Below are 7,271 nucleotides of genomic sequence, written 5' to 3' on the forward strand. Positions count from 1 at the left end.
TGTAGTTTCAGTGTCGGAGTTCAAACTAGGCTTGCAGTTTCCGAATGCCATTCGTGATGGGTGTTGTAAAAAGGTCTTGGCTTAAACGATTGAAGTGCACATAAGAAAAAAAAAAAAAAAAAAAAAGAGCTTGAAGTGCACATAAGAAAAAGAAAAAGCTTACAGCACCTGGTATTCCCAGGCAGCCTCCCATCCAAGTACTAACCAGGCCACACCCTGCTTAGCTTCCGAGATAAGACGAGATCAGGCGTTCTCAGGGTAGTATGGCCGTAAGCCGTGAGGTGACCCAACATTTTGCATTTTATAGACACAATCGCCCCTGAAACTAGCGAGCAAGCCAATGAAGCCTTCAAAACTGCTTCGGCACATGGAGACCAAGCATCCTGCATTAAAAGACAAACCTTAACCACTTCGGGTTTCATTGTCTCCGATTACGCCTGGATGGGACCGGCTCGTTTCTGAGAAACAAGCTCGGTGCTCCCAATAATTCAACGTAATGGTGACTTTTATTTTTATGTGGTTTATATTTGTTTTTATGCCAGTCGTATCATTTTATTTAATCCTATTTATATATATTTATTATAAATGTAGTATTTATTTATATAGATTTATTGTTTATTTATATATATAAAGGCAGGTCCGCAAAAATATTTCTGACGCGTAGCCGGTCCGTGGCGCAAGAAAGTTTGGGGACCACTAGTCTAAAAGAATCTGGCCGTAACTGGAATAGGGTTCTACGCGAATGCCCAACGGAAAAGTGAAGTGCACAAAACCTGCATTTGGCTGTATCAAAATAAATGTCATGAAAAAGGTAAAAACACTACATGGAAGCGCAATGTGTTGTGCTGGGTTCTTTTACAAGTAAAGACTGCTGCTTTGAGTTCACAGGGAGCCATGCTCTTTATTCACTGTACATAGTCTGTCCTCTAGCGGTAAAAACGTGAACTGCAATGCTATGGCTGTCGCCACACAATGTAGGTTTTAAACTCGTGTTGTAGTTTCAGTGTCGGAGTTCAAACTAGGCTTGCAGTTTCCGAATGCCATTCGTGATGGGTGCTGTAAAAAGTTCTTGGCTTAAACGATTGAAGTGCACATAAGAAAAAAAAAAAAAAAAAAAAAAGCTTACGGTAACTGGTATTCCCAGGCGGTCTCCCATCCAAGTACTAACCAGGCCCGACCCTGCTTAGCCTCCGAGGTCGGACGAGAGCGGGCGCTCTCAGGGTAGTATTGCCGTAAGCCGTGAGACCGCTCAGAATTTTTCATTTTATAGACACAATCGCCCCTGAAACCATGCCAAGCAGCGGCGGGACTTGATGGCTGTGGTAAAAGTTTCCTTTCACAATTGACGTGGGAAAAAAAAAAAAAAAAAGGCTTTCAGCACCTGGTATTCCCGGACGGTCACCCTTCCCTTTTGTTTTTTTTTTTTGTTTTTTTTACAACCAGGGCCGAAACAGGCTTTCTTCCAAGGCTTTTGGTGTTTTCTGGAAACATGGCTATCATGAAAAGTTATTGACAGCTTTTTATGCGGTAGCACGAATTTGCCGTTGCGACCTGCATTTTGCTGAATCAAAATAAATGCCTTGAAAAGTTTAAAAACACTTCATGGAAGTCACTTCACTGGTTTCTTTTATATCAAACAAATTGTTTTAGGTTATTCACCTGACATGTTTCGGCGGTTTCTTCCGCCTTCATCAGAGTGTCACAGATGTGATGGTGACGCGTCTTTATCAGCTGATGGATCAACATGTCAGGTGAATAACCTAAAACAATTTGTTTGATATAAAAGAAACCAGTGAAGTGATTAAATAAGGAAAAACAAAATGAACTTAGTACAATTACTTCATGGAAGTGTTGTGTTGGGTTCTTTTACAAGTCAAGCCTGCTGCTTTGAGTTCACAGGGAGCCATGCTCACTGTACATAGTCTGCTCTCTAGCGGTAAAAAATTTAACTACAATGCTGTGGATGTCACCACATAATATAGCTTTCAAACTCGTGTTATAGTTTCAATGTCGGAGTTTAAATTAGGCTTGCTGTTTCCGGATGCCATTCGTGATGGGTGTTGTAAAAAATAGCTTCTTAAACGATTGAAGTGCACATAAGAAAAAGAAAAAGCTTACAGCACCTGGTATTCCCAGGCGGTCTCCCATCCAAGTACTAACCAGGCCCGACCCTGCTTAGCTTCCGAGATCGGACGAGATCGGGCGTTCTCAGGGTAGTATGGCCGTAAGCCGTGAGGTGACCCAACATTTTGCATTTTATAGACACAATCGCCCCTGAAACTAGCGAGCGAGCCAATGAAGCCTTCAAAACTGCTTCGGCACATGGAGACCAAGCATCCTGCATTAAAAAACAAACCTTAACCACTTCGGGTTTCATTGTCTCCGATTACGCCTGGATGGGACCGGCTCGTTTCTGAGAAACAAGCTCGGTGCTCCCAATAATTCAACGTAATGGTGACTTTTATTTTTATGTGGTTTATATTTGTTTTTATGCCAGTCGTATCATTTTATTTAATCCTATTTATATATATTTATTATAAATGTAGTATTTATTTATATAGATTTATTGTTTATTTATATATATAAAGGCAGGTCCGCAAAAATATTTCTGACGCGTAGCCGGTCCGTGGCGCAAGAAAGTTTGGGGACCACTAGTCTAAAAGAATCTGGCCGTAACTGGAATAGGGTTCTACGCGAATGCCCAACGGAAAAGTGAAGTGCACAAAACCTGCATTTGGCTGTATCAAAATAAATGTCATGAAAAAGGTAAAAACACTACATGGAAGCGCAATGTGTTGTGCTGGGTTCTTTTACAACTAAAGACTGCTGCTTTGAGTTCACAGGGAGCCATGCTCTTTATTCACTGTACATAGTCTGTCCTCTAGCGGTAAAAACGTGAACTGCAATGCTATGGCTGTCGCCACACAATGTAGGTTTTAAACTCTTGTTGTAGTTTCAGTGTCGGAGTTCAAACTAGGCTTGCAGTTTCCGAATGCCATTCGTGATGGGTGCTGTAAAAAGTTCTTGGCTTAAACGATTGAAGTGCACATAAGAAAAAAAAAAAAAAAAAAAAAAAGCTTACGGTAAATGGTATTCCCAGGCGGTGTCCCATCCAAGTACTTACCAGGCCCGACCCTGCTTAGCCTCCGAGATCGGACGAGATCGGGCGCTCTCAGGGTAGTATGGCCGTAAGCCGTGAGACCGCTCAGAATTTTTCATTTTATAGACACAATCGCCCCTGAAACCATGCCAAGCAGCGGCGGGACTTGATGGCTGTGGTAAAAGTTTCCTTTCACAATTGACGTGGGAAAAAAAAAAAAAAAAGGCTTTCAGCACCTGGTATTCCCGGACGGTCACCCTTCCCTTTTGTTTTTTTTTTGTTTTTTTTACAACCAGGGCCGAAACAGGCTTTCTTCCAAGGCTTTTGGTGTTTTCTGGAAACATGGCTATCATGAAAAGTTATTGACAGCTTTTTATGCGGTAGCACGAATTTGCCGTTGCGACCTGCATTTTGCTGAATCAAAATAAATGCCTTGAAAAGTTTAAAAACACTTCATGGAAGTGTTGTGTTGGGTTCTTTTACAAGTCAAGCCTGCTGCTTTGAGTTCACAGGGAGCCATGCTCACTGTACATAGTCTGCTCTCTAGCGGTAAAAAATTTAACTACAATGCTGTGGATGTCACCACATAATATAGCTTTCAAACTCGTGTTATAGTTTCAATGTCGGAGTTTAAATTAGGCTTGCTGTTTCCGGATGCCATTCGTGATGGGTGTTGTAAAAAATAGCTTCTTAAACGATTGAAGTGCACATAAGAAAAAGAAAAAGCTTACAGCACCTGGTATTCCCAGGCGGTCTCCCATCCAAGTACTAACCAGGCCCGACCCTGCTTAGCTTCCGAGATCGGACGAGATCGGGCGTTCTCAGGGTAGTATGGCCGTAAGCCGTGAGGTGAACCAACATTTTGCATTTTATAGACACAATCGCCCCTGAAACTAGCGAGCGAGCCAATGAAGCCTTCAAAACTGCTTCGGCACATGGAGACCAAGCATCCTGCATTAAAAGACAAACCTTAACCACTTCGGGTTTCATTGTCTCCGATTACGCCTGGATGGGACCGGCTCGTTTCTGAGAAACAAGCTCGGTGCTCCCAATAATTCAACGTAATGGTGACTTTTATTTTTATGTGGTTTATATTTGTTTTTATGCCAGTCGTATCATTTTATTTAATCGTATTTACCGTATTTGCCGGTGTACAGGTCGACTCGGTGTATAAGTCGACCCCCTAAAATTCGACGGAAATTTACGATTTTATGATATATCCTTTGTATAAGTCGAGCTCAATTGTTGCATTATATTAAACTTCAAAATTCAATATGCGAAATTTATTGACGAAATGTGTTCAAATTCTGGGAGGCCGTGCGCATGCTGCTGTTTATAAGCACCGCGGAGGAGATCGCGGCCGGCGAGCTCGCGCACGCCGCCCGGCACCAACGGGAGGCCGGAAATAGCTCCAAGCCGAGCGGATCGGCACTTTATAAGCACCGCGGAGGAGATCGCGGCGCCTCATTCGACTTCCAGCGGCCGGCGAGCTCGCGCACCCGCCCGGCACATCCGGGAGGCCGTGCGCACGAGCCAAGTGGCCGAAAATAGCCCCCGCCGAGCGGATCGGCTGTTTATAAGCACCGCGGAGGTGGTCGCGGCGCCTCATTCGACTTCCAGCGGCCGGCGAGCTCGCGCACCCGCCCGGCACATCCGGGAGGCCGTGCGCACGAGCCAAGTGGCCGAAAATAGCCCCCGCCGAGCGGATCGGCTGTTTATAAGCACCGCGGAGGTGGTCGCGGCGCCTCATTCGACTTCCAGCGGCCGGCGAGCTCGCGCACCCGCCCGGCACATCCGGGAGGCCGTGCGCACGAGCCAAGTGGCCGAAAATAGCCCCCGCCGAGCGGATCGGCTGTTTATAAGCACCGCGGAGGTGGTCGCGGCGCCTCATTCGACTTCCAGCGGCCGGCGAGCTCGCGCACCCGCCCGGCACATCCGGGAGGCCGTGCGCACGAGCCAAGTGGCCGAAAATAGCCCCCGCCGAGCGGATCGGCTGTTTATAAGCACCGCGGAGGTGGTCGCGACGCCTCATTCGACTTCCAGCGGCCGGCGAGCTCGCGCACCCGCCCGGCACATCCGGGAGGCCGTGCGCACGAGCCAAGTGGCCGAAAATAGCCCCCGCCGAGCGGATCGGCTGTTTATAAGCACCGCGGAGGTGGTCGCGGCGCCTCATTCGACTTCCAGCGGCCGGCGAGCTCGCGCACCCGCCCGGCACATCCGGGAGGCCGTGCGCACGAGCCAAGTGGCCGAAAATAGCCCCCGCCGAGCGGATCGGCTGTTTATAAGCACCGCGGAGGTGGTCGCGGCGCCTCATTCGACTTCCAGCGGCCGGCGAGCTCGCGCACCCGCCCGGCACATCCGGGAGGCCGTGCGCACGAGCCAAGTGGCCGAAAATAGCCCCCGCCGAGCGGATCGGCTGTTTATAAGCAGCGCGGAGGTGGTCGCGGCGCCTCATTCGACTTCCAGCGGCCAGCGAGCTCGCGCACCCGCCCGGCACATCCGGGAGGCCGTGCGCACGAGCCAAGTGGCCGAAAATAGCCCCCGCCGAGCGGATCGGCTGTTTATAAGCACCGCGGAGGTGGTCGCGGCGCCTCATTCGACTTCCAGCGGCCGGCGAGCTCGCGCACCCGCCCGGCACATCCGGGAGGCCGTGCGCACGAGCCAAGTGGCCGAAAATAGCCCCCGCCGAGCGGATCGGCTGTTTATAAGCACCGCGGAGGTGGTCGCGGCGCCTCATTCGACTTCCAGCGGCCGGCGAGCTCGCGCACCCGCCCGGCACATCCGGGAGGCCGTGCGCACGAGCCAAGTGGCCGAAAATAGCCCCCGCCGAGCGGATCGGCTGTTTATAAGCACCGCGGAGGTGGTCGCGGCGCCTCATTCGACTTCCAGCGGCCGGCGAGCTCGCGCACCCGCCCGGCACATCCGGGAGGCCGTGCGCACGAGCCAAGTGGCCGAAAATAGCCCCCGCCGAGCGGATCGGCTGTTTATAAGCACCGCGGAGGTGGTCGCGGCGCCTCATTCGACTTCCAGCGCCCGGCGAGCTCGCGCACCCGCCCGGCACATCCGGGAGGCCGTGCGCACGAGCCAAGTGGCCGAAAATAGCCCCCGCCGAGCGGATCGGCCGTTTATAAGCACCGCGGAGGTGGTCGCGGCGCCTCATTCGAATTCCAGCGGCCGGCGAGCTCGCGCACCCGCCCGGCACATCCGGGAGGCCGTGCGCACGAGCCAAGTGGCCGAAAATAGCACCCGCCGAGCGGATCGGCTGTTTATAAGCACCGCGGAGGTGGTCGCGGCGCCTCATTCGACTTCCGGCGGGCGGCGAGCTCGCGCACCCGCCCGGCACATCCGGGAGGCCGTGCGCACGAGCCAAGTGGCCGAAAATAGCCCCCGCCGAGCGGATCGGCTGTTTATAAGCACCGCGGAGGTGGTCGCGGCGCCTCATTCGACTTCAAGCGGCCGGCGAGCTCGCGCACCCGCCCGGCACATCCGGGAGGCCGTGCGCACGAGCCAAGTGGCCGAAAATAGCCCCCGCCGAGCGGATCGGCAGTTTATAAGCACCGCGGAGGTGGTCGCGGCGCCTCATTCGACTTCCAGCGGCCGGCGAGCTCGCGCACCCGCCCGGCACATCCGGGAGGCCGTGCGCACGAGCCAAGTGGCCGAAAATAGCCCCCGCCAAGCGGATCGGGTGTTTATAAGCACCGCGGAGGTGGTCGCGGCGCCTCATTCGACTTCCAGCGGCCGGCGAGATCGCGCACCCGCCCGGCACATCCGGGAGGCCGTGCGCACGAGCCAAGTGGCCGAAAATAGCCCCCGCCGAGCGAATCGGCTGTTTATAAGCACCGCGGAGGTGGTCGCGGCGCCTCATTCGACTTCCAGCGGCCGGCGAGCTCGCGCACCCGCCCGGCACATCCGGGAGGCCGTGCGCACGAGCCAAGTGGCCGAAAATAGCCCCCGCCGAGCGGATCGGCTGTTTATAAGCACCGCGGTGGTGGTCGCGGCGCCTCATTCGACTTCCAGCGGCCGGCGAGCTCGCGCACCCGCCCGGCACATCCGGGAGGCCGTGCGCACGAGCCAAGTGGCCGAAAATAGCCCCCGCCGAGCGGATCGGCTGTTTATAAGCACCGCGGAGGTGGTCGCGGCGCCTCATTCGACTTCCAGCGGCCGGCGAGCT

The 7,271-nt window shown here is 52.8% G+C and overlaps 2 non-coding genes and 3 pseudogenes across 2 annotated transcripts; all 5 read right to left on the bottom strand.

Annotated features, from left to right (window-relative positions):
- Window positions 1-156: 156 nt before the first annotated feature.
- On the bottom strand, window positions 157-275 carry LOC125974343 (5S ribosomal RNA; annotated as a pseudogene).
- Window positions 276-1,119: 844 nt separating this feature from the next.
- On the bottom strand, window positions 1,120-1,238 carry LOC125974359 (5S ribosomal RNA; annotated as a pseudogene).
- Window positions 1,239-2,111: 873 nt separating this feature from the next.
- Window positions 2,112-2,230, bottom strand: LOC125974269 (5S ribosomal RNA). Its single transcript, XR_007483439.1, has one exon. It is a non-coding gene; the product is annotated as a 5S ribosomal RNA (ribosomal RNA).
- An 845-nt stretch (window positions 2,231-3,075) lies between these two features.
- On the bottom strand, window positions 3,076-3,194 carry LOC125974346 (5S ribosomal RNA; annotated as a pseudogene).
- Window positions 3,195-3,824: 630 nt separating this feature from the next.
- Window positions 3,825-3,943, bottom strand: LOC125974280 (5S ribosomal RNA). The gene has a single exon (XR_007483451.1). It is a non-coding gene; the product is annotated as a 5S ribosomal RNA (ribosomal RNA).
- Between the last annotated feature and the right edge of the window lie 3,328 nt (window positions 3,944-7,271).

The sequence above is a fragment of the Syngnathus scovelli genome, chromosome 8, assembly GCF_024217435.2.
Source record: "Syngnathus scovelli strain Florida chromosome 8, RoL_Ssco_1.2, whole genome shotgun sequence".
Taxonomy (NCBI): domain Eukaryota; kingdom Metazoa; phylum Chordata; class Actinopteri; order Syngnathiformes; family Syngnathidae; genus Syngnathus; species Syngnathus scovelli.